Source organism: Heterodontus francisci, unplaced genomic scaffold (genome assembly GCF_036365525.1).
Source record: "Heterodontus francisci isolate sHetFra1 unplaced genomic scaffold, sHetFra1.hap1 HAP1_SCAFFOLD_58, whole genome shotgun sequence".
Lineage (NCBI taxonomy): Eukaryota > Metazoa > Chordata > Chondrichthyes > Heterodontiformes > Heterodontidae > Heterodontus > Heterodontus francisci.
Window position 1 is genome coordinate 2,721,842 of NW_027142006.1, and position 25,971 is coordinate 2,747,812.

Below are 25,971 nucleotides of genomic sequence, written 5' to 3' on the forward strand. Positions count from 1 at the left end.
GGGTTGTTAAGAAGGCGTATGGTGTGTTGGCTTTCATTAACAGGGGGATTGAGTTTAAGAGCCGCGAGGTTATGCTGCAGCTCTATAAAGCCCTGGTTAGACCACACTTGGAATATTGTGTTCAGTTCTGGTCGTCTCATTATAGGAAGGATGTGGAAGCTTTAGAGAGGGTGCAGAGGAGATTTATCAGGATGCTGTCTGGACTGGAGGGCATGTCTTACGAAGAAAGGTTGAGGGTGCTGGGGCTTTTCCCATTGGAACGAAGAAGGATGAGAGGTGACTTGATAGAGGGGTACAAGATGATGATAGGCATAGATAGAGTGGATAGCCAGAGAGTTTTTCCCAGGGTGGAAAGGGCTATCACCAGGGGGCATAATTTTAAGGTGATGGAGGAAGGTTTCAGGGAGATGTCAGAGGTAGGTTCTTTACACAGAGAGTGGTGGGTGCGTGGAATGCACTGCCAGCGGTGGTAGTAGAAGCAGATACATTAGGGACATTTAAGCGTCTCTTGGATAGGTACATGGATGATAGTAGAATGAAAGGTGTGTAGGTAGTTTTGATCTTAGAGTAGGTTAAAGGTTCGGCACAACATCGTGGGCCGAAGAGCATGTCCTGTGCTGTACTGTTCTATATTCTAGGTTCTCTAACACAGGTGTTGGGAGGCTCAGCCTGGCTACGCAATGTTACAAGGACGCTGAGTGACACCATCGACAACGGGACAGAGAGAAAAACACACAGAAAACTAATAGACTGTGAGGAAATAAAAGTGAGGAACGGAGAGAGAGAGACAGACAACGAAACTGAGATGGAGAAACAAGGCATTTGTATGATTGTGTTCTCCCTGTTGTGTAACGGTATTTCCTGTTGTGTAAATATGTTTTCTGTTGTGTAAAGATGTCCCCTGTTGTTGTGCAAAGGTTTTCCCTGTTATTGTTTTATTTTCTGTTGCTGACCGTCTCCTCACTGTGACCATTTGTCCTGGTTTTATTGTGGCCAACATCACCATCTGGTGGTGGAGAGGAGGCTCTGCAGGAAGGGGGTTGACAAAGTGGGAGAGACTCGGCTGGTCCGTGTTTGCAGCTTGTGTTCGTGTGAGCAAAAGTGAGTTGTTACTGTCTGATGTGTTCACGAGAAGGAAAAAGCTGATCGCAAACGAGCGCATCTTGTTATTATGGGGAAACACTTGATGTTTTGAAAGTGAACTGTTTGTCTTCCGACCAAACATAAATAGCAGAGAATGGTTTCGATCCATCGACCCAGCACGCTTCCGCTGCGCCACTCTGCAAACTGCTGGTTTAAATTTTAGCTGCCTGTTCGTGAAATATGTTCATTTCCCCAATGTTTTTATAAAAATAGGATTGGAGTCGGATTTCTCAAGAATCCCAGACTCAGCAACACACGTGCTGACGGACTCACCCTCACTGCCCAATGACACAAGGACACAGAGTAACAGCACCGACAATGAGGCAGGCAGAGAAAGACACACAGAAAACCGGGTAGAGATCATTCGGACCCAGAAGGGAACAGACAGAGAAAGACACACAGAAAACCAGGAAGAGATTATCAGGACGCAGAAAGGAACAGACAGAGAAAGACACACAGAAAACCAGGAAGATATTATCAGGACTCAGAAAGGAACAGACAGAGAAAGGTACTGAGCAAACCAGCAAGAGACAGCGAAAGACTGATGACTTATGTAATTGTGTTCTCTGTTGTGTAAAGATGTTCCCTGTGTTCTTTTAAAGATATTTCCTGCTGTGTAATATGTTCTCTGTTGTGTTACTGTATTCGCTGTTGTGCAAAGATGTTCTCTGTTATTGTGTAAAATGGGTCCCTGTTGTGTAAAGATCTTCTCAGTTGTGTAAATATGATCCATCTTGTGTAAAAGTGTTCCCGGTTGTTTAAATATGTTCCCTGCTCTGTAATGTAGAGCTGAGTCTGCACTAATGGAATTGCTACAGTATCTTCCAGTCTGATACTGTATGAGGGCTGGAATATGATCCAAAGCACAGTCTATACAAATTGAATTGCTATTGTATCTTTTAGTTTCACAATCCAGGGGAGTTTTAAACTGAAATTTCAGTTTGTATCTCAGGTTATGCTATCTTTCAGATTCTCTCAATCTGATGACGCACTGGAGATTTAGACTTAAGAAAGGATGTACTGGCATTGGAGGAGTTCAAAAGCGATTCACTCAGCTGATTCCTGGGATGAAGGGGTTGACTTATGAAGAACGGCTAAACAGGTTACTCATTCGTGTTTAGAAGAATGAGGGGTGATCTTTTTGAAACGTACAAGATTCTGAGGGTGCTTAACAGGGTGAAGAAGGGTCTCTGACCTGAAACATTAACTCTGCTTCTCTCTTCACAGATGCTGCCAGACCTGCTGAGTATTTCCAGCATTTCTTGTTTTTATTAACAGGGTCGATGTTGAGAAGATGTTTCCACTAGTGGGGGAATCTCAAAATAGGCGACATAGTTACAGAATAAGGGGCCACTCATTTAAACTGAGATGCAAAGGAATGTCTTCTCTCAGAGGGTAGTGAATGTCTGGAATTCTCTACGCCAGTCAGTATTGGAGGCTAAATCACTGAAAGTATTTAAAGAGGATGTAAATAGATTTTTGAAATATTGGAGAGTTGAGGTCTATGAAGAGCTGGCATGAAAGAGGAGTTGAGGTCTGGGGCAGATCAGCCATGATCTTACTGAATGGCAGGGCAGGCTTGAGGGGCCGAATGGCCTACTCCTGCTCCTATTTCTTCTGTTCTTATGTTATGTTATATCTAATGTATATGTCAGGATGCACTATGGGAATTAATACTGAAACTTATAAACTCATAATGTGTGTAAATATTGGGCTGATATTTAACTTGAATCTCAGAGTACACTATTGTGGTTAATTCTGTAAGTTTGAAAAGGGAACTCTGTGCCATAATGAAAACAAGAAATGCTGGAAATACTCAGCAGGTCAGGCAGCATCTGTACAGAGAGAAGCAAAGTTAACGTTTCAGGTCAGTGACCTTTCAGATGCTGCCAGACCTTTTGAAAGTCCATGTAGACCACATCAACAGCATTGCCCTCATCAACCCTCTCTGTTACCTCATCAAAATCTCCAGCAGGACAGTTAAACATGATTGTCCCTTAAGAAATCCATGCTGGCTTTCTTGAATTAACCCACATTTGTCCATGGGACTATTAATTTTGTCCCGAATCATTCTTTCGAGAAGTTTTCCCACCTCCAAAATTGAACTGACTGGGGAGTGAAATGAGGTGAGTTGCTCTGACAGAGACAAAAACAAGAAATGCTGGATTCACTCAGCAGGTCTGGCAGCATCTGTGGAAAGAGAAGCAGAGTTAACGTTTCGGGTCAGTGACCCTTCCACAGATGCTGCCAGACCTGCTGAGTGAATCCAGCATTTCCTGTTTTTGTTTCAGATTTCCAGCATCCGCAGTATTTTGCTTTTATTTTAGTGCACTAACAGAGAGCCAGCACGGGTTCGACAGGCTGAATGGCCTCCTTCTGTGCTGTCGCCATTCTATGATTGTATGATTCTAGCAACAATTGTTGGTGGAGAGGCAGTGATGCAGGAATGGGTTGACAGGAAGGGGAAAGTCTGGGCTGGTGTGTGTTCGGGTTTGTGAATAAAGGTGATTTGGAAGCTGTGTTCCAAATTGAAGTGTTTACTGGAAGGAAGATGTTGATGCAAATAAAGAGTAAAACGTGTTAAGACGAAGCGTGGTGTGATTGGGGATAGCAGTAAATATAGTGTTGGTGAATTATTTGTGTTAATAAACTTCCACTGCGCCCTCTGCTGCAAGCTGCTGTTTATATCCAGCTGTGTATTAGTGCTGTGTGTTAGCGAGATAAATGTTTGTTTCAACGCTGTTTATAAAGCAATAGCATTGCACTCAAACAGTCCCAGACATAGCAACACACGTACAAAAGCAAAATACTGCGGATGCTGGAAATCTGAAACATAAACAGAAAATGCTTGAAATAGTCAGCAGGTCTGGCGGCATCTGTGGAGAGAGAACAAAGTTAATGTGAGCTAAGGAAACAGATCTGAACTGTTAACTGTTTCTTTCTCCACAGATGCTGCCAGACCTACTGAGCATTTCCAGCATTTTCTGTTTTTATTACAGCAATACAGGTGTTGGGAGGCTCAGCCTGGCTACACAATGTTACAAGGACGCTGAGTAACACCATCGACAACGGGACAGAGAGAAAAACACACAGAAAACCAATAGACAGTGAGGAAGCAAAACTGAGGGACAGAGAGAGAGACAACGAGACTGAGTCGGAGAAACAAGGCATTTGTATGATTGTGTTCTCCCTGTTGTCTAAAGGTATTTCCTGGTGTGTAAATATGTTTTCTGTTGTGTAAAGATGTCCCCTGTTGTTGTGTAAAGGTTTTCCCTGTTATTGTTTTATTTTCTGCGACTGACCGTCTCCTCACTGTGACCATTTGTCCTGGTTTTATTGTGGCCAACATCACCATCTGGTGGTGGAGAGGAGGCTCTGCAGGAAGGGGTTGACAAAGTGGGAGAGACTCGGCTGGTCCGTGTTTGCAGCTTGTGTTCGTGTGAGCAAATGAGATTTGTTACTGATTGATGTGTTCACTGGAAGGAAGAAGCTGATTGCAATAGAGTGCCTTTGGAAGCATCTTGTTATTATGGGGAAATACTTGATGTTTTGAAAGTGAACAGTTTGCATTATTACGAAGCATAAATAGCAGAAAATGGTTTCGATCCATTGTTCTCTGGGTTATGGGCCCAGCACACTTCCGCTGCGCCACTCTGCTAACTGCTGTCTTAAAGTTTGGCTGCCCGTTAGTGAAATATGTTCATTTCCCCAATGTTTTTCTAAAAATAGGATTGTGGTCGGATTTCTCAAGAATCCCGGACTCAGCAACACACATGCTGACGGACTCACCCTCACTGCGCAATGACACAAGGACACGGAGTAACAGCACCGTCAATGAGGCAGGCAGAGAAAGACACACAGAAAACCAGGAAGATATTATCAGGACTCAGAAAGGAACAGACAGAGAACGGTACTGAGCAAACCAGCAAGAGACAGCGAAAGACTGATGAACACCACTTGGAGGGAGCACTGAGGGTGGCAAGGGTCCAGAATGTAGTCTGGCTGGGGGATTTCAATGTCTATCACCATGAGTGGCTCGGTAGCACCACTACTGACCATGCTGGCCGAGTCCTAACGGACATAGCTGCTCGATTGGGTCTACGGTAGGTGGTGAGGGAACGAACAAGAGGGAAAAACATACTTGAACTCATCCTCACCAATCTGCCTGCCGCAGATGCATCAGTCCATGACAGTATTGGTAGGAGTGACCACTGCACAGTCCTTGTGGAGATGAAGTCCCGTCTTCACATTGAGGATACCCTCTATCGTGTTGTGTGCCACTACCACTGTGCTAAATGGGATAGATTTTGAACAGAACCAGCAATGTATAACTGGGCATCCATGAGGTGCTGTGGACCATTAGCAGCAGCAGAATTGTAGTCAACCACATTCTATAACCTCATGGCCCGGCATATTCCCCCACTCTAACATTACCAACAAGCTGGGGGATCAACCCTAATTCAATGAAGAGTGCAGGAGGGCATGCCAGGAGCAGCACCAGGCATACCTTGAAGTGAGGCATCAGCCTGATGAAGCTACATCCCAGGACTACTTTCATGCCAAACAGCAGAAGCAGCATGTAATAGACAGGGCTAAGTGATCCCACAACCAATGGATCAGATCTACACCCTGCCACATCCAATGATGAATGGTGGTGGACAATTAAACAACCAACAGGAGGAGGTGGCTCCACAAATATCCCCAACCTCAATGATGGGGGAGCCCAGCACATCAGTGCAAAAGATAAGGATGAAGAATTTGAAACAATCTGCAGCCAGAAGTGCTGGGTTGATGATCCATCTCGGCCTCCTTCTGAAGTCCCCAGCATCACAGATGCCAGTCTTCAGCCAATTCGATTCACTCAATGTGATATCAAGAAACGACTGAAGGCACTGGATACAGCAAAGGCTACGTGCCCTGACAATATTCCAGCAATAGTACTGAAGACCTGTGCTCCAGAACGTGCCGCGCCCCTAGCCAAGCTGTTCCAGTACAGGTACAATACTGGCATCTACCCGGCAATGTGGAAAATTGCCCAGGTATGTCCTGTACACAAATAGCAGGACAATTCCAACCCAGTGAATTGCTGCCAAATCAGTCTACTCTCAATCATCAGTATCGTGATGGAAGATGTCATCGACGGGGCACTTGCTTTGCAATAACCTGTTCAGTGACGCTCAGTTGGGTTCCGCCAGGGCCATTCAGCTCCTGACCTCATTACAGCCTTGGTTCAAACAAGGACAAAAGAGCTGAACTCAAGAGGTGAGGTGAGAGTGTCTGCCCTTGACATCAAGGTAGCATTTGACTGAGTATGGCATCAAGGAGCCAGAGCAAAACTGGAGTCAATGGGAATCAAGAGGAAAACTCTGCACTGGTTGGAATCGTACCTAGCACAAAGGAAAATGGTTGTGATTGTTGGAGGTCAATCATCTCAGCACCAGGACATTACTGCTGGAGTTCCTCAGGGTAGTATCCTCGGCCCAACCTTCTTCACTACTTCATCAGTGACCTTCCTTCAATCATAAGGTCAGAAGTGGGGATGTTCACTGATGATTGCAAAATTTAGCACCATTCGCGACTCCTCAGATACTGAAGCAGTCCATGTAGAAATGCAGCAAGACCTGGACAATATCCAGGCTTGGGCTGATAAGTGGCAAGTAACATTCGCGCCACACAAGTGCCAGGCAATGACCATCTCGAACAAGAGAGAATCTAACGATCTCCCATTGACATTCAACGGCATTACGATCGCTGAATCCCCCACTATCAACTTCCTGGGGGTTCCCATTGACCAGAAACTAAACTGGAGTAGCCTTATAAATAGTGTGACTACATGAGCTGGTCAGAGGGTAGGAATCATGCGGTGAGTAACTCACCTCCTGACTCCCCAAGCCTGTCCACCATTTACAAGGCACAAGTCTGGAGTGTGATGGAATACTATCCACTTGCCCGGATGGGTGCAGCTCCAACAACATTCAAGAAGCTCGACACCATCCAGGACAAAGCAACACGCTTGATTGGCACCCCGTCCACAACATTCACTCCCTTCACCACTGACGTACAGTGGCAGCAGTGTGTACCATCTACAAGATGCACTGCAACAATGCACCAAGGCTAGTCAGGCAGCACCTTCCAAACCTGCATCCTCTACTGCCTAGAAGGACAAGGGCAGCAGATGCATGGGAATACCACCACCTGAAAGTTCTCCTCCAAGCTACACATCATCCTGACTTGGAACTATATCGCCATTCCTTCCTTCACTGTCGCTGGGTAAAAATCCTGGAACTCCCTTCCTAATAGCACTGTGGGTGTACCTACCCCACATGGACTGCAGTGGTTCAAGAAGGAAGCTCATCACCACCTTCTCATGGGCAATTAGGGATGGACAATAAATGCTGGCCTGGCTGGCGACGTCCACATCCCATGAAACAAATAATTAAATACAATAACAGCTCATCTCAATTCCTAGTATTTCTAAATCCCACCAGTCCAACATAAGCTGAACAATTATTGCATGTTGTGATTGACGGTCTGGTCTGTAAACTGCACTGTATCACAGATTGCTGACATTTGCTAACTGGAAGTGAGAACTGCAAAATCGGGACAGTAGTTCACATAGTCTGTCAGTGTGAAAGAATCAGGCAATGTGAGGTAATAGAATTTGTCTGTAAATGTTACACTCATATTGCTTTATATTTTTATATTGAAAATAAAAGTAATCATTTCGTGAAAATGGTGACATGTTGTCCAAACTTTGGTAGCCAGTTGTTTTCGTCTTGCACTCAGCAGGGCAATCCACAAGAATACCAATTTAAGGGAAAACAACAACTTTCTTCTGTATGAGAAGAGAGTGCTGATTGGTTGGCAAGTGAACTCTGATTGGTCGAGGCATTGCCATTCAGAATGCATCAGTTTATGGTAACTGACAGATAACTGCCCAGCTTTGTCTGAAATTTAAACCAGGCAGCTTGACTCTGATTGGTCACGGCATTGCCCTGTAGAATGAGCCAGTGAATGGCTGTCACTTATTTTGTTTAGCTGAAACTGGCACAACATGTGTGCATGTTCTTTCTGTCTGCAAAGAACAGGGCCCTGTGTATTAATATATGTAGCTTACAGTACACACCAGTGCACCACACTGCGAGCCCTACTGACAGTCTTAAATCGGTTGTCAGTGTAATTCTTAGCACACTGAGAATTATTTAGCAAATGTTGTCCTTTTGTGGAATCACATCTCAAGTTGGATACTGTGTTTTGAGTTTTGCAAGCACGGGTTGGTTGGGTTGGGCACATTGCGAACAGCGGAAGGGACATGTTATTTGATACAATCCGCCAGTTTTGGGATGTACGGTCTAGAAACCTAGCATCACACTGGTATTCAAATTCATATATCACGTTACCTATTTGTGTGATAGGCAGGATGTCTCTTTTGCTTGACAGCAGCATCCTGTTAGTGGCGAACACCACACTTGTTGCTCCTGCATAGTAACAGCAGGAAACAGCTCGCTTCACCTGTTACTCAAATACTGGGGATATATTACCCTTCCAGGGTAATTTGAGGGAGACTGGGCACTTTTCAGGGCTCAAAATGACGTCCTTCAGCCCGTTTATAAGTTTGTGTGATACACAGTGAGAAATGATCTGATCAGTGTAGCCATTGTAATGCAGGATGTCTTTGATTCGCCCTATTTCAGCATCAAGCTTGCATGGTGAGCAAATGGCTCAGCCCTATTTATGACGTTGTCGATAAGACCAATTTTATAGCGCGTGGAACTGTAATAATCCCAACGCGTGTATTGACCAGTGAAGGTAGGTTTGCGGTAGACCGTGGAAGAAAACCCCTTAGCAGATTTCTCAACTAGTACATCAAGGAAAGGGAGCTCATTTGACTGCTCCATTCCAAAGGTGAATTTGAGTGTAGGATGGAGCCCATGAAGACGTGCAAGGAAATTATTTCATGCAGCTGCGGATTCAAATTTAGCAAACGTATCATCTACATATTGGAAATATGCAAGCGGTCGGAGGTTAGGTGTCATTCCCTTAAAAACAGTTTTGTCATGGAATCCAACAAAGATGTTTGTGAGAGCTGGGCCTCGAGGGGATCCCATGGCAACACCAGCAATGCATGGTGTCAATAAAACTGAACTCAACTGTGCAAGTTGCCGAGTTCATAAGTTCAATGAATACAGATTCACACAATGGTGACGGGTATAGATCACCATGATATAGCACTGCAGTGCAAATATCTATGGCTTCCTGAAGTGGTACATTGGGAATGGGCTAGCAATGTCAAATGACACATGGACACGGCATTGCTATCGATATGCAAGTCCTGTATGGTCTTCGCAAATGTGAAGGAATCCTTCACTGTGCATGTGGAGAACTTGCTCAAAAACTGGTTGGAACAATTTGCCCAACCATTTGGCAAATTCATTTCAGGAAACTATTTACATTACTTCAAATAAAGGAAACACAACGACACAAAGAATTGAGCACAACGCTGAAAGTTTCACAGCAAATAGTCAAGTGGGAAAAGGATGAAATACAGAAAGAAAAAGCCTAAAATACTGAAAACACTCAGCCAGTCCGGAAACAACTGTGGAGAAGAGAAGCTCGGGTTAGTGGTCCAGTTCTGTGACCCTTCTATAGACCTGAAACATTGCTCCTACCTTCCTCTCTCCACAGATACTGCTGGAACTGCTGAGTGTTTCCAGAATCTTCTGTTATTATTCAGATTTCCAGTGTGTGCAGTATTTCTCTTTTTGAAAATAAAATATTCCCTGAGAGGAATGGAACTTTACATAAAAAATTGGAGTAGGCCATTCGGCCCATCGAAATAGCTCTGCCATTCAATAAGATCACAGCTGATTTCCTACATCAACTCCATCTTACCACACTAGCACAGATCCCTTGATTCCCTTAGCATCCAAAAACCTATCGATCTCTCTCTTGGATATACCCAACGAGCATCCGCATCTCCAGAGTCACAGAGAGATACAAACACTGAAAAAGGCCCTTCGGCCCACCGAGTCTGTGCCGACCAACAACCACCCATTTATACTAATCCTATACTAATCCCATATTCCTACCACATCCCCACCGACCCTATATTTCCCTCCCACCTACCGAAACCAGGGACAATTTAGCATGGCCAATTTACCTACCAACAAGTCTTTTGGCTTGTGGGAAGAAACCGGAGCACCTGGAGAAAACCCACACAGACACAGGGAGAACTTGCAAACTCCACCTAGGCAGTACCCAGAATTGAACCCGGGTTGCTGGAGCTGTGAGGCTGCGGTGCTAACCACTGCGCCACTGTGCCGCCCATAATGTGTGATCTCACCAAGGCTCTGTCTAATTGCAGTCAAACGTCTTTATTCTTATAAAAACTCTTCACAATGTTGAACACAACTATTAACTGCCATTCTGCTCTAAGAAGAAGGACCCCAGCTTCACACACCCCAGACCCCTATTCTTTCCACATTAGCTGAATTCCTGCATTTCTGATACCATTCCAGTAAATCTCCTCTGCACCCTCTCTAAGGCCTTGACATTCCTGCTAAAGTGTGGAGCATGGAATTAGACACAACGCTCTAACTGAGGCCTATAACCAGTGAGATTTCTAAAGGTCCAGCATAAATTCCTTGTCTGTGTCCCGTACTCCCATTTCTGGTTTCTGACTCAATGTCGGCTCTGAGCTGTTGAAACTGCCTGAATAAATATTTCCACCCAACAAAGCGCTCGGAATGTGAGAAGGGACAAAGTGAGTGACCAAGTACATCAACTCCAAGTAAAACTCCACCATGTAGTGAAAACACTCGAACCACAACGGCTCTTTTAAGAGCCACCCACAATCGCTCTGAAAAAACTGCACCAACATCTATCTAGAATTGGTTTATTTCATTGGTTTTAATGCTCAGTAACTCTCTGGAACTTTCTCACTGTCTTTGTGTTTTCTGTTTCAATCTGGTATGGAGATTCTGGGAAGATGAGTTTCACTGCCTGGGAGGATCTTTGTGGTTTTCCTGCAGAAACACAAAACAAAGTCTCTTTTCAGAGTCACCCACCGCCTCATAGGGACAGCAGTGACATGGGAACGGGAGCTGGGGTGTGTTTTATGCCGGAAATATCAGTTAATGATTTATGTTGTGCTCTCGTTATCTTCCAATCTCTGAATTGAGCCTTTCCACCACACCAGGGTTATGGGGAGAGTTTTCATCGTTTCTTTTCTAAACGTACAGACGATGTTATAAAGTTGCTGATTTACCCAGATGGCGGATTCTCCCCTCACAGTGAAAAGTAACATCACACCTTCACATTGTTTTATAATTGAATAATTAGTCAAATGGAATTATTTGTGATGTTATTTCCCCCGAGACGGTGTTTCGTGCAGTGAAACTGAGCAGTTTCAGCTCAGTCATTCAGGGACCTGGAATTCCTGCAGTTTGAACCCGCTGTTACCCCAGCCCACTTCTGATTGGTCACCCTCTTCTCATAAAGTCAGTGACAGCACATGAGGAGGCCATTCGCCCCATTGAGTCCATGTCGGGTTTCCAATCTGTTCAGTCCCCGACTCAATCCCCAAATCCCTGCATAATCCCTTTGGGTCAAAATGACCGTGGCAGGACTCGAACCTGCAATCTTCTGATAACATCATAGAATATACCGAAGTCAGACGCCTTATCCATTAGGCCACACAGCCATTAGCTTACATGAATGATTCAATCAGAGAATCTCGAAGCACAAAATACAAAAAATCATTGGTTGAACCTGTCAACCTGGCAGAATATTTGAATTTGTGAAAGCTGCCAATTTCACTGTGGAAAAGAAGTGATCGACTGGAAAAGTACATAAAAATCTATTTTCCCGTAGCGGTTTAAATAAACTTTTAAAACACAATTTTGCTTTTACCGAATCAAATTGCTGGTGCTATTTTATGAACAGCTTTATGTTGCCAATTTTTGTCAACTTCTCATCCGTAACTGACAGTAAAAGACTCCGTTCAGCAATCTTTCACGCGACAAATAACTCAAACTCGGTGTGGAAGGAATAAATTACAGACTATTGGTAATTCCCCTTCACACAGGCTTCAGGGGGACAGTGAGAAGCCACTGAAATAGTTGCTTCATCCTTTTAAAAGGTTCCCATTCTGTCCTGTTACTGACATGTTGGAATCAGATTTGTATTTAACAAGATATTTCTGTGAAAACAAAATCCTCAACAGACCAGCTGGGAATCTGGGAATCACTGTAGTAAAATTTTGATTGAGAAGACGGGACCGTCTCACCAGCAGCCGGGTTACATTCCCCTCACATCCTTATACAGTGAGCAGCTCGTTCCCTCGAGAAATAGACAGCAGCAGTTGGAAGTTCAGTAAAAGGATCGGTTCATTGAGACAAGTTTCTGACTGACAGGTGGTGCTGAATATTAATACAAGAAGGTCCTGGAATGGGAAACAAGTGTCCAGAGTAGGGTCTGAAATCAGGACAGGGAAATGGCCAGCACTGACACAGATCATTTCATTATTACATTGATATCTGACTGTCTATAAGGAGAAGCGAGTTAAACACATGATGGTGAAAGGAATGGAAGATGATGCTGGTTGTTCTAGATGAAGAGGGATAGACAGAGGTGTGGGTACAGCAGACTTCAGACAGTAATCAGCCCTTTCAGATACTGTGGGTGGATCTGAAAAGAGCCTTTGGGATAGGGAGAAAAGCTCTTTGTTTAAAAACCCTCAAATAGCTACCTTGTAATTGGTCAGGTTACTAATGTTTTAGTTAGTGTAATTTATGAATAATTACTAATTAGAAAGTGCTGTTTGGACAGAGTGTAAAGCTGTGAGTTGATGTGTGAGGGACTACACTGACTGGGGGAAGGAGGTGCTCTTTGGTCTCTTCTGCCTTTTCTGCATCCATGGTCCAGGGGAAGATGCTGATCGGTGAGTAACTGGTAAATTATTCTACTTATTACACTTATTACACAAGCAATAATGAGTTTGTAAAGCTAAGTAATGGCAGGGCAGCTCGAAAAGTAAAAGTTCTAAATTGGGGGAAGGCAAATTTTACAAAACTGAGAGGTGATTTGGTGGATGTGGACTGGATACAACTACTTGAAGGAAACCCAAAGATGTTTTATCAGTCCATTAAGAGCAAGGGGATAACTAAGGAAAGGGTATGGCCTATCAGAGATGTACAAGGGAACTTCTGTGTGGATCCAGAAGATGTGGGCGGGGTTCTTAATGAGTTTTTTGTCTCTGCCTTCACAAAGGAGAGGGAAGATGCAGACATTGTAGTAAAAGAAGAGGAGTGTGAAATATTAGATACGATAAGCATAATGAGAGTGGAAGTACTAGAGAGTCTGACATCCTTCAAAATGAATAAATCACCAGGGCCGGATGGTTTGCATCTGAGGTTGTTAAAGGAAGCCAGGGAGTAAATAGTGGATGCGCTGCGGATCATCTTCAAATCCTCACTGGATATGGGGGAGGTGCCGGAGGATTGGAGCTCTGCGAACGTTGTACTATTATTTTAAAAGGATGTGGTAAGTCTGACCTCAGTGGTGGGTAAATTATTCGAATCAATTCTGAGGGACAGGATAAACTACCACTTAGAAAGGCACGGATTAATCAGGGATAGTCAGCATGGATTTGTTAAGGGAAGGTCATGTCTCACTAACTTTATTGAGTTTTTTGAGGAAGTAACAAGAAACATTGATGAGGATAGTGCGGTGGATGTGGTTTACATGGATTTTAGTAAGGCATTTGATAAGGTCCCACATGGCAGTCTGGTCAATAAAATGAAAGCCCATGGGATACAGGGGAATGTGGCAGGTTGGATCCAAAATTGACTCAGTGACAGCAAACAAAGGATAGTCGTCAACGGATGTTTTTGCAAATGGAAAGCGGTTTTTCGTGGCGTTCCACAGGGCTCAGTGTTGGGTCCCTTGCTGTTTGTGGTGTATATTACCACACGGGCAGCACAGTGGCGCAGCGGTTAGCACCGTAGCCTCATAGCTCCAGCGACCCGGGTTCAATTCTGGCTACTGCCTGTGTGGAGCATGCAAGTTCTCCCTGTGTCTGCGTGTGTTTCCTCCGGGTGCTCCAGTTTCCTCCCACATGCCAAAGACTTGCTGGTTGATAGGTTAATTGGCCATTATAAATTATCCCTAGTATCGGTAGGTGGTAGGGAAATATAGGGGCAGGTGGGGATGTGGTAGGAATATGGAATTAGTGTAGGATTAGGATAACATGGATGGTTTGTGGTCGGCACAGACTCGGTGGGCAGAAGGGCCTCTTTCAGTGCTGTATCGCTTCAAAAAAAAATTAATTATTTGGAATTAAATGTGGGAGCTATGATTGGGAAATTTGCTGATGACACAAAAATTGGCCGTGCAATTGATGGTGAGGAGGATAGCTGTGGACTTCAGAATGATATGAATGGATTAATTGAGTGGGCGGAAAAGTGGCAAATGGAATTCAATCTGGAGAAGTGTGAGGTAATGCATTTGGGGAGGGCAAACAAAGCAGGGAATACACAATAAACGGGAAGATACTGAGATGGGTAGAAGAAGTGAGAGACTTTGGAGCGCATGTCCACAGGTCCCTGAAAGTGACAGGATAGGTATATAGAGTGGTGAAGAAGGCATATGGTATGCTTTCCTTTCTTGGTCGACAAAAGCAGGCATGTAATGCGAGAACTGTTTAAAACGGTGGTTTGGCCACAGCTGGAGTATTGCGTCCAGTTCTGGTCATCACATGACAGAAAGGACATAATTGCTGTGTAGAGAGTACAGAGGAGATTTACAAGAATGATACTGTGGGTGGCTCTGAAAAGAACCTTTGGGTATTTGATAAAATCCTGGCAGATTGCCTTGGTTTTGGTGCCCGGAGCGCTGGTTTTCTTGGGCAGCAGCATGGCCTAGATATTAGGCAGCACCCAGCCCTGAGTGATGGTCACCCCTCCCAGCAGCTTGGTGAGCTCCTCGTCATTCTGGACAGCCAGCTGTAGGTGTCTGAGGATGTTGCGGGTATTCCTGTTGTCCTGGGCCGCGTTACAGGCCAACTCGAGGATTTCAGCGCTCAGATACTCGAGCACAGCAGCCAGATAGACCGGGGCTCCGACACCCACATGCCCAGCATAGTTGCCCTTTCTCAGGAGCCTGTGAACACGGCCCACCGGGAACTGCAGTCCAGCCCAGGAGGAGCGAGACTTGGCCTTGGACCGAGCTTTCCCGCCGGTCTTTCCTCTTCCAGACTTTTCTTTTCCAAAAATATACTTGAGGACATTCCGTGCAGACCACTGCCTGATGGATTGGTGGTCAAAGGTGTTTTTCCACACAAACATTTCCACGAACGCAGAGTCCAACTGGATGGAGCGTTCCGTGGCAATGTGACTAGATCCATCCTTCGCAACACCGGGGTCAGATAGAACCTCAGCACATAGTGACAGTTGGTGTTTGCATACTGGGGCTCTCCGCACTGCTTGATGCAGCCACATACTAAGGCGGCCATCAGGTTGAGGGCGATGTTGAGTACATTTTTTCGCCTTTATCCAGAGGTTTGAACATCGTGTCCCTCTGGACCCTGTCCATTTTGCGTCTTCAGATAAAGCGGGAATTGGCTCGGGTGATCGCCACAGCGCAGGAGTGGGGTATGGGCCAGACCTGTGCCACTTACAGCAACAACGTGAGCACCTTGCACCCGATGACCAGGTTCTTACCCATAATAGAGAGAGATCGCTGCTCCCACTTGCTCAGTTTATGTTGTACCCTGGCTACTCGCTCCTCCCAGGTTTTGGTGCGCGTCCCAGCCCTTACAAACCATATCCCCAGCACCTTCAGGTAGTCTGACCTGACGGTGAAGGGGACAAAGGATCGGTCAGCCCAGTTTCCAAGGAACATGGCCTCGCTCTTGCCATGGTTAACAGTGGCTCCCGAATCCAGTTCGAACTGGTCGCAGATGCTCATCAGTCTGTGAATGGACAGCGGATCCGATCAGACTACAGCAACATCATCCATGTACAGGGAGGCTTTTACCTGAGTGACTCCGCTGCCTGGGATTGTCACCCCTCTTATGCCCGCATCCTTCCAAATAGACTCAGCAAAGGGTTCGATACAGCAAACACACAAGGCAGGGGAAAGAGGACAGCCCTGTCTGACTCCAGATTTGACTGGAAACTTTCTGATTCCCACCCAATTTTTTGGACTGTACTACTGATGTTTGTGGAGAGCAGTTTGATCCAATTGCAGATTCCCTCCTCAAACCCCATTTTGGAGAGCATATCCATCATGTATGTGTGCGATATCCTGTCAAAAGCCTTCTCCTGGTCCAGGCTGATGAGGCAGGTGTCCACCCTCCTGACCCGTACATAGGCGATCGTATCCCTAAGTAGCACGACACTATCAGAGATCTTCCTGCTGGGTACAGTGCAGGTCTGGTCAGGGTGAATCACCAACTCCAGAGCAGACTTGACTCGACTGGCGATGACTTTGGACAGAACCTTGTAGTCTACATTAAGCAGTGAGATGGGCCGCCAATTTCTGATTTCTGCCCTCTCCCCCTTCTGCTTGTAGATGAGGGTGATGATGCCTTTCCTCATGGATTCTGACATGCTGCCGGCCAGGAGCATACTCTCGTACACTTCCAGCAGGTCTGGGCTGACCCAGTACCACAGGGCCGAATACAACTCAACTGGTAAGCCGTCGCTTCCGGGAGTTTTCTTCGTCTCAAAAGACTTGATGGCCTTTGTCAGCTTGTCCAGAGTTAGCGGTTTGTCCAGATTCTCCTGCATGCTGTCATCTCAGACCTCTGTGATAGATGACAGGAAGGACTGGGAGGACGTGCTGTCCATAGACTTCACGTCTTACAGCCCAGCATTCAAGGATTTGCTAATCCTTAGTATGTCGGAGTGTGAAGTTGTGACTGAGCCATCCTCTTCCTTCAGGCTGCTGATCACAGAGCTCTCTCTGTGTACCTTTTGGAAGAAGAAACGCGAGCACGTCTCATCCTGCTCAATGGAGCGGACTCTGGACCGGAAGATGATCTTGGAGGCCTCCGTGGCAAAGAGCGAGGCCTGCTGGCTCTACACCTCTTGGAGATCCTCCTTGACCTCGACCCCCATCGACTGCAGCCGGAGCAGATTTTGCATACTTTTCGGGAGTTGGGACATTTCCCTTTGTCTCTCTCTCGCCCTCTGAACACCTTTGGAGATAAAGAACCTCTTGATATTCACCTTGATCACTTCCCACCAGTGCACCGGATACTCAAGTAGGGTCTCACTGTTCTCCAACTTTTTCAATCTCTTTTGAGTTGCTCAATGTTCTCTGAGGTTAGTAGTGTAGCATTGAGCTTCCATGTCCCCCTGCCAACCCGCTGGTCATCCTGTAAGTGACAGTCAGCCAGTAAGAGGCAGTGGCTGGAGAAGAACACCGGCTTGACGTCGGTGGATCTGACCGTGAAAGCAGGGGACACATACAGGAAGTCAATCCTGGAACGGGCAGACCCGTCCGATCTTGACCAGGTGTATCTACGCTGCTCTCTGTCTGCAGGTTTGCTGAAGACATTGTGCAGTTTGGCATTTTTTAAGAATCTGGGCGTAGCGTCCAGTTCTCTGTCGTCACTGCCAGATTGTCCAGCTGCATCAATGATGCAGTTGAAGTCACCTCCAAGAATGATCGGCCTGGATGTCACCAGCAGCAGTGTGAGTTGCTGGAGGATGGTCAGCCGCTCACTGTATTCGACCGGGGCATATACGTTGCTTAAATGGAGCGGAGCATTGTTGTACATTACATCTGCTACGAGAAGGCGACCGCCCACCAGCATCTTAACTTCAGAGATGGTTAAATTGCCTCCCCGCAGCAGAATCCCCAGGCCGGAGGAACAGGAATAATTTCCCCTGGACCAGATCGATGTCCCATGGGATCACCATCGTGACCATTGCCTGTAAGTGCTGCGGTGCAGGATTCCACACTCCTGACGAAACAGTACGCCGGCTTGGACCTTTGCGAAGTCATCCAAGGTTGAAACACATCACGTGGTGGATTTAACACAATGCATGTTAATCGAAGCATTCTTTATATCCACTATAAAGTTGGGTGTTGCTTACCACACCAGGTGTCCTTGCTAGTCTCAGTCCTTGAGTATGTCCCTGCATACCCATAGTGTACGCAAGCTGTTTCACATTCGTTGAACCCAGAAACCCCTCATGGTTATTCATGAGGGTTTTGTTCCACTGGGGTGACATCGGCGGGTGGGGGGCGGGTCTTGTAGGCAGCAAGGCTTGGGTTGTCCTCTGCTGTTGGTGTCTTTCCCCTCGGTCCCTCCTCAAAGACATCACTGTTCCTGACTTCCGGAGCTGGAGCTGGAGTGCGCAGGACACTTCGCTGCTCTCGGTCTCCCGGAGCTGGGGTGCACTGAGCATCTCCTTGGGTTCTATGCTTTTGGTTAGGGGTGCGCTGGGCGTGTCACAGCTTCCAGTGCCCCAGAGCCTGGGGGCTTTATCTTCCAGCTCCTTTGAGTTCTGCTGCTTCTTTTGGAGGTGCCATCGTTCCGGCCCTTCCTCATCCAGTGAGGAGGAGCTGCTGTAGTCTGTCTCAGACGGTAGCCTCCTCTTGCCACTGGTTTGGGTGGTGACCTGTTCTTTTTTTGGAGGTTTTTTCTTTGTGGTCTTCCTTTGTACCACCTGCCACTGACCTGTTTGTCCATCTGCTGCCTCCTCCTCCATTAATTCTGTCTGTAGAGGAGGAGTTTCCAGGCACGGAGTAGGTGTTGGGTCTCTGGTTGCAGCTGCCTCCCCTTTCTTCTCTTTCTCAGATAGAATTTCATCGCTGTGGGGAGGATTGCTTGTTTTCCTCCCAGCACCAGACATGTTCACCGTTCCTTAACCCGGTCTTTCCTTGGTCCTTGCGGCCTGAGCATAACTGAGGCAGCGTTTGGGGCAGGTTTTGTAGAGGTGGCCTGCCCCACCTCACAGGTTGCAGTACTTACAATGTTTACAGTCCTTGGTGTGATGGCGTTCCTTCTTGCAGTTCTTGCAGACGACTGTGCTGCAGTTAGCTGCCACGTGACCAGATTTGCCGCAGGTACGACAAACTCTGGGCTGCTCTGCGTGGACCATGAAGCCTCGACTTCCCCCGAAAGTGAAGCTGGAGGGAGGATGGATGATGGCTCCGTTGGCATTGACCTTCAAGGTCACCTTGACCTGCCGCTAGCTGGTCCAAATCCAAATGGGTCCTTGACATCAGTGCTGCCGCCGGCCACCTCGACGTACCTGGTGAGGAAGGTGAGTACATCCATGACAGGAACATGGGGGTTGTAGAGGTGGCTTCTCACCACCCGGTCACGTTGCGATGGCAGTGTGAAGAGCGGCTCCACTGTGAGGATCGACAGCGGCGCCTGGTTTCCCTTCTCCTTGAACACCTTCAGGAACTTGATGCATCCGCCACGTACTTGAACGTCACGTCAAAATATCCACAGCTGGGAAAGTCCTGCAATCAGAAGATGTTTACAGCTTGGAATCCACAGCAATCAATAAGGATTTTCTTAATGAAGAAGGTACGATCAACCGGTGCATCTCCATCATTATCCTTCACTACCACCCGAACGATGTTACACACTCCCTGGCCTGAAGTTACAGAATTGGTTACAGCCATTTTACTCAAAAACTTACCTGAGACAGGATCATGGTCTCTCCCCTGCTCCTCTTCCAGACATTACCACAATCTCACAAATACTTTCACAAAGAGTGAGGAATTCCTCCCGCACTTCCCTGCTTTACCTTCTGGAGGAATGCAGTCCGGCTACTTCTGATTGGTTACTGTCTGCTGAGTCTCATTGGCTGGTTCATGTCACCAATCAGGTAGCTGCTATTTTGCCGATCATCAAAGGGCAATGAGAAAATGGGGCGGAGATTGGCAGCGGCACATTGTCAGAGCTGAAACCCATTCACAAATTTGAAAATCCCGCAAAAATATTTGTAAAACAAGGAACAGCTGAAATATAATAAATAATATCGTCTAAAGAGTAAAATGTATTTCACCATCTCCTTATATTGTGTTTCTCCTCATTGTCCGTCACAGATACCAGACTTACTTTCCTTCCGGGAGCGGAGCAGAGAGGAGTGGACCTGTGGGGAGAACGCCGAGAGCAGAAGCAATAAATTGAGCCCAAGGATCGCGGCCCAGTCACTCACCTTCCGGGAGAGGTCTGGACCTGTGGGGAGAACACCGACAGTGGAGCCGATACATTGAGCCTGAGGATCGTGGCCCAGTCACTCACCTTCCGGGAGAGGAGCGGACCTGTGGGGAGAACACCGAGAGTGGAGCCGATAAATTGAGCCTGAGGATTGCGGCCCAGTCACTCACCTTCCGGGTGAGTAGCGGAGAGCAGTCCAGGCACGCCGGAGTTTGAAAACAAAGTGAGCAGTGATGTCACAGGAAGGCTGCAAGGTGATTGGTTGGTGAGTATCTGCTGTTAGGGAGTTACTCTAAATAGCTGGGTAAGTAACTAAAAGTAAAGGGAAAGGTCTACAGTTTTTTCAATAAAGGAGGTCGTGTTTTTTGGGGGAGAATCAAGGTCCCTAGTGTAAATAATTTAATTTTTGGGTAATTTAAGGGGATAAATTAAGGGTAAGTCATGGCAGGGCAGCTCAGCAATGTGGAGTGATCCTCCTGTGCAATGTGGGATGTCAGGGACACTTCCAGTGTCCAGGGCGAACACGTGTGCAGGAAGTGACTCCAGCTGCAGCTACTCGAAATCCACGTTTCGGATCTGGAGCGGTGGCTGGAGATACTGTGGAGCATCCGCGAGGCTGAGATCATTGTGGATAGCACATATAGGGAGGTGGTCACACCGCAGGTAAAGACTGCTCAGGCAGAAAGTGAATGGGTGACCACCATGCAGAATAGAAGAACGAGACAGGTAGTGAAGGAGTCCCCTGGATCCATCTCGCTTTCTAACAGATTTTCTACTTTGAATACTGTTGGGGGAAATAGCTTCGCAGGGGAATGCAGCAAGAACCAAGTCTGTGGCATCACAGGTGTATCAGCTGCACAAGAGGGGAGGAAAAGGAGTAGAAGAGCTATAGTGATAGGGGATTCTATCGTAAGAGGTACAGATGGGCATTTCTGTGGCTGAAAACGTGACTCCAGGATGGTATGTTGCCTCCCTGGTGCTAGGGTCAAGGATGTCACAGAGTGCCTGCAGGACAAGGGGGAGGGTGAACAGTCAGAGGTCATGGTACACATTGGCACCAATGACATAGGTAGAAAGAGGGATGAGGTCCTGCAACCAGAATTTAGGGAGCTAGATAGCAGATTAAAAAGCAGGACCTCAAAGGTTGTAATCTCCGGATTACTCCCAATGCCAATTGCTAATGAGTATAGGAGTAAGAGGGTAGAGCAGATTAATGCTTGGCTGAGGATATGGTGCAGGAGGGAGGGCCTTAGTTTCCTCGACCACTGGGTCTGTTTCTGGCAAAGGTGGGACCCACCTGTCCAAGTTGGACGGGTTGCACTTGAACAGGAACGGGACCAACATACTTGCTGAGAGGTTTGCCAGTGCTGTTTTGGGGGGTAGCGGGGGTTTAAATTAATTTGGCAGGGGGGTCGGATACAGAGTGGAGGTACAGTAGGGGGTTAAACACAGTCAAATTTAAAAGAGAAACTGAGTCAGTCTGGAAGGCAGAGCAAATATAGACCTGCTATGGCACAAGTGAAAAATGCAAGGCTGGATTGCATCCATTTTAATGCAAGGAGTCGTACTAATAAGGCAGATGAATTGACGGCGATGATTAGCACATGGGATTATGATCTTATTCCTATCACAGAGACATGGTTGAGGGAGGGGCTGGACTGGCAGCTCAGTATTCCAGGGTACAGAATCTACAGGCAAGACAGGTGAAGGGGTAAAAGAGGAGGTGGCATTGCACTGTTGATCAAGGAGTCAATTACTGCAGTAAGGAAGGATGATATCTTAGAAATTCCTCAAATGAGGCCATATGGGTAGAACTTAAAAACAAAAAGGGGACAATCACTTGGCTGGGAGAGTACTACAGGCCTCCAAACAGACAGGAAGAGATAGAGGAGAAAATATGTAGCCAAATCTCAGAGAGGTGGCAGAATCTTCTTCTTTGGCCTCCTTGTCTCGAGAGACAATGGGTAAGCACCTGGAGGTGGTCAGTGGTTTGTGAAGCAGCGCCTGGAGTGGCTATAAAGGCCCATTCTAGAGTGATAGACTCTTCCACAGGTGCTGCAGATAAAATTGGTTGTCAGGGCTGTTACACAGTTGGCTCTCCCCTTGCGCTTCTGTCCTTTTTCCTGCCAACTGCGAAGTCTCTTCGACTCGCCACACTTTAGCCCCACCTTTATGGCTGCCCGCCAGCTCTGGCGATCACTGGCAACTGACTCCCACGACTTGTGATCAATGTCACAGGACTTCATATCGCGTTTGCAGACGTCTTTTAAGCGGAGACATGGACGGCCGGTGGGTCTGATACCAGTGATGAGCTCGCAGTACAATGTGTCCTTGGGGATCCTGCCATATTCCATGTGCACACATGGCCAAGCCATCTCAAGTGCCACTGGCTCACTGGGGTGTATATGCTGGGGATGTGTTGGCGATACGGTCCTGCCACTTGATGCCAAGGATTCTCCGGAGGCTGCGAAGATGGAATGAATTGAGACGTCGCTCTTGGCTGACATACGTTGTCCAGGCCTCGCTGCCGTAGAGCAAGGTACTTAGTCACAGGCTTGATACACTTGGACTTTTGTGTTCCGTGTCAGTGCGCCATTTTCCCACACTCTCTTGGCCAGTCTGGACATAGCAGTGGAAGCCTTTCCCATGCACTTGTTGATTTCTGCATCGAGAGACAGGTTACTGGTGATAGTTGAGCCTAGGTAGGTGAACTCTTGAACCACTTCCAGAGCGTGGTCGCCGATATTGATGGATGGAGCATTTCTGACGTCCTGTCCCATGATGTTCTTTTTCTTGAGGCTGATGGTTAGGCCACATTCGTTGCAGGCAGCCGCAAACCTGTCGATGAGACTCTGCAGCCACTCTTCAGTGTGAGATATTAATGCAGCATCGTCAGCAAAGAGGAGTTCCCTGATGAGGACTTTCCGTACTTTGGTCTTCGCTTTTAGACGGGCAACCTGCCACCTGATCTTGTGTGGAGGAAAATTCCTTCTTCTGAAGGGTTGAACGTATGTGAGAGCAGCAGGGAGAAGAAGACCCCAAACAATGTAGGTGCGAGAACACAGCCCTGTTTCATGCCACTCAGGATAGGAAAGGGGTCTGATGAGGTGCCGTTATGCTAAATTGTGCCTTTCATATTGTCATGGAATGAGGTGATGATACTTAGCAGCTTTGGTGGACATCCAATCTTTTCTAGTAGTCCGAAGAGATCACGTCTGCTGACGAGGTGAAAGGCTTTGGTGAGATCTATGAAAGCAACGTAGAGGGGCATCTGTTGTTCACGGCATTTCTCCTGTAGCTGGTAAAGGGAGAACAGCATGTCAATGTTGGATCTCTCTGCTCGAAAGCTACACTGTGCCTCAGGGTAGACACGCTCAGCCAGCTTCTGGAGCCTGTTTAAAGTGACTCGAGTGAAGACTTTCCCCACTATCCTGAACAGGGAGATTCCACGGTAATTGTTGCAGTCACCGTGGTCACCCTTGTTCTTATAGAGGGTGATGATATTGCCATCGCGCATGTCCTGTGGTACTGCTCCCTCGTCCCAGCACAGGCAAAGCAGTCCGTAGAGTGCTGGAAGTATAGCAGGCTTGGTACTCTTGATTATTTCAGGGTAATGCTGTGCTTCCCAGGTGCTTTTCTGCTGGCTAGAGAATGAATGGCTTCACTGAGTTCCGATTTTGTTGGCTGTACGTTCAGCTCATCCATGACTGGCAGAGACTGGGCTGCATTGAGGGCGGTCTCAGTGACAACATTTTCCCTGGAGTACAGTTCTAGGTAGTGCTCCACCCAGCAGTCCATTTACTTCCGTTGGTCAGTGATTATGTCCCCTGATTTAGATTTGAGGGGCGCGATCTTCTTGATGTTTGGCCCAAAAGCTCTCTTAATGCCATCATACATTCCTCTGATGTTTCCAGTGTCAGAGGCCAGCTGAATATGACTGCATAGGTGTTGCCAGTAGTCATTTGCACAGTGCCTGGCTGTTCTTTGTGCTGCGCTTCTGGCTGCTTTAAGAGCTACGGATGTTAACTCGCTGGGGGCTTTCTTGTAGTTCAATAGTGCAATGCGCTTAGCGGCTATGAGAGGTTCCAGCTCTTCAAAGTGTGATTTAAACCAGTCTGCATTCTGCTTCACACGTTTGCCATAGGTGATCATAGCTGAGGCATAGATGGCATCTCTGATGTGGGCCCACTTGGTCTCTGCATCCCCTGTTGGAGTATTTTGAAGGACTCTATCAAGTGAATTTAGAAACTTACGTCACAGCTGTGGATAAGAAATTCTGCTCGTGTTGATGCGCAGGCGGCCCTTCCGCTTGGAGTGATGCACCTTCTTTGGTTTGAGTCTAACCTTGCTGCAAACCACACGCTGCACACCACACACATCCTTGTCCACTCAACACAGTATTAGACTGGTAGTAAAGTAAGCTTGTTTGCAGCTTGCTGTGAAATGGCATGAGACTGACATCTCTTGGTGTGAAATAGAACTGCAAGAGGGAAATTGATTGATAATAAAAAGCAAGGTGGGAATGTCAGCTGTGAGGGGGATACAAAGGACCGGATTTTATTTGGTTCACTCCCCCCGAGATTCCGGCCCTGCTCCAATTCTGGTCTTTTGAGCATCGCTGATTTTTATCGCTCCACCGCTGGCAGCTGTGACATCAGCTGTCCAGGCCCGAAGCCTGAGATTTCCCTCCCTGAACTCTCTGCCTCTCGACCTCTCTTCCCTCCTTTAAAACACTCATGGAAGCTACTTCTGTGACCAAGCTTTTGGCCATCTGCTCTAATACGGTCTTGTGTGGCTTGGGGTCCAAATTTGCTTTCCGACACTCCTGTGAAGTGCCATGGGACGCTGTATTACGTTAACGGTGCTCTATAAATTTACACACAAGTTGTTGTTGTTTTTGGTCTGGAATGTATTGCCTGAGAGAATGGTGGAAGGAGACTCAATCGTAAGGTTGAAAAGGGAATTTTGATAAATAGTTGAAAGGAAATGAAAGAGCTGCCACAGGCACGATGGGCCGCCCTGGTTGTAGATGTCGTCGTCGTCATCCTTCCTTCTATGTGAGATGATGGACTTGCAGAAAATACATTGGTGATGGGATAGTTTCCCACGGTGCACTTTGTTTGATAGCTGAAGAGGTCAATCTGTGAGAGGCAGGTTCTTCCACAAGTGACACATATGAGGTGGGATTATCAGGTGTCGCTGTTTTCCATGTCGGCACCTGCTGTCGAACTGCTGTAGTCACTGATCGTCATGGTGATGCACACACCAGTCCAGGGGTAATATCACCATTTCCCTCTGTTGTTGGCCAGTGTCTCCCATGTGTGAAAATCGATGTTTCGGGCCTTCATGTCCTGCTTGCAGGCATCCTTGAAGTGGGGCTTTGGGCATCCAACTGGTCTTCTGTCTCCGGCTACCCCCCCATACAGAATACCCTTGGGAATGTGTCATCTTCCATCCTGCAAACGTGCCTGAGCCAGCAAAGTCACCTCTGCTTGACGAGTGTGAGCATACTCGGGAGATTTGCTTTTGAAAGCATTGTTACATTTGTGATTTTGTCCAGTGTTTATTTGCGCAGTGTCTCACTGTCTTTTGCACAACTGCCTTGGCTAATTTCAAGTCATATAATGTTCTGGCTG

The 25,971-nt window shown here is 46.8% G+C and overlaps 1 non-coding gene across 1 annotated transcript; it reads right to left on the reverse strand.

The window, feature by feature from the left end:
* Nucleotides 1-11,756: 11,756 nt before the first annotated feature.
* Nucleotides 11,757-11,845, reverse strand: trnar-ucg (transfer RNA arginine (anticodon UCG)). Its single transcript is given in 2 exon segments — nt 11,757-11,792; nt 11,809-11,845. It is a non-coding gene; the product is annotated as a tRNA-Arg (tRNA).
* Nucleotides 11,846-25,971: the final 14,126 nt, after the last annotated feature.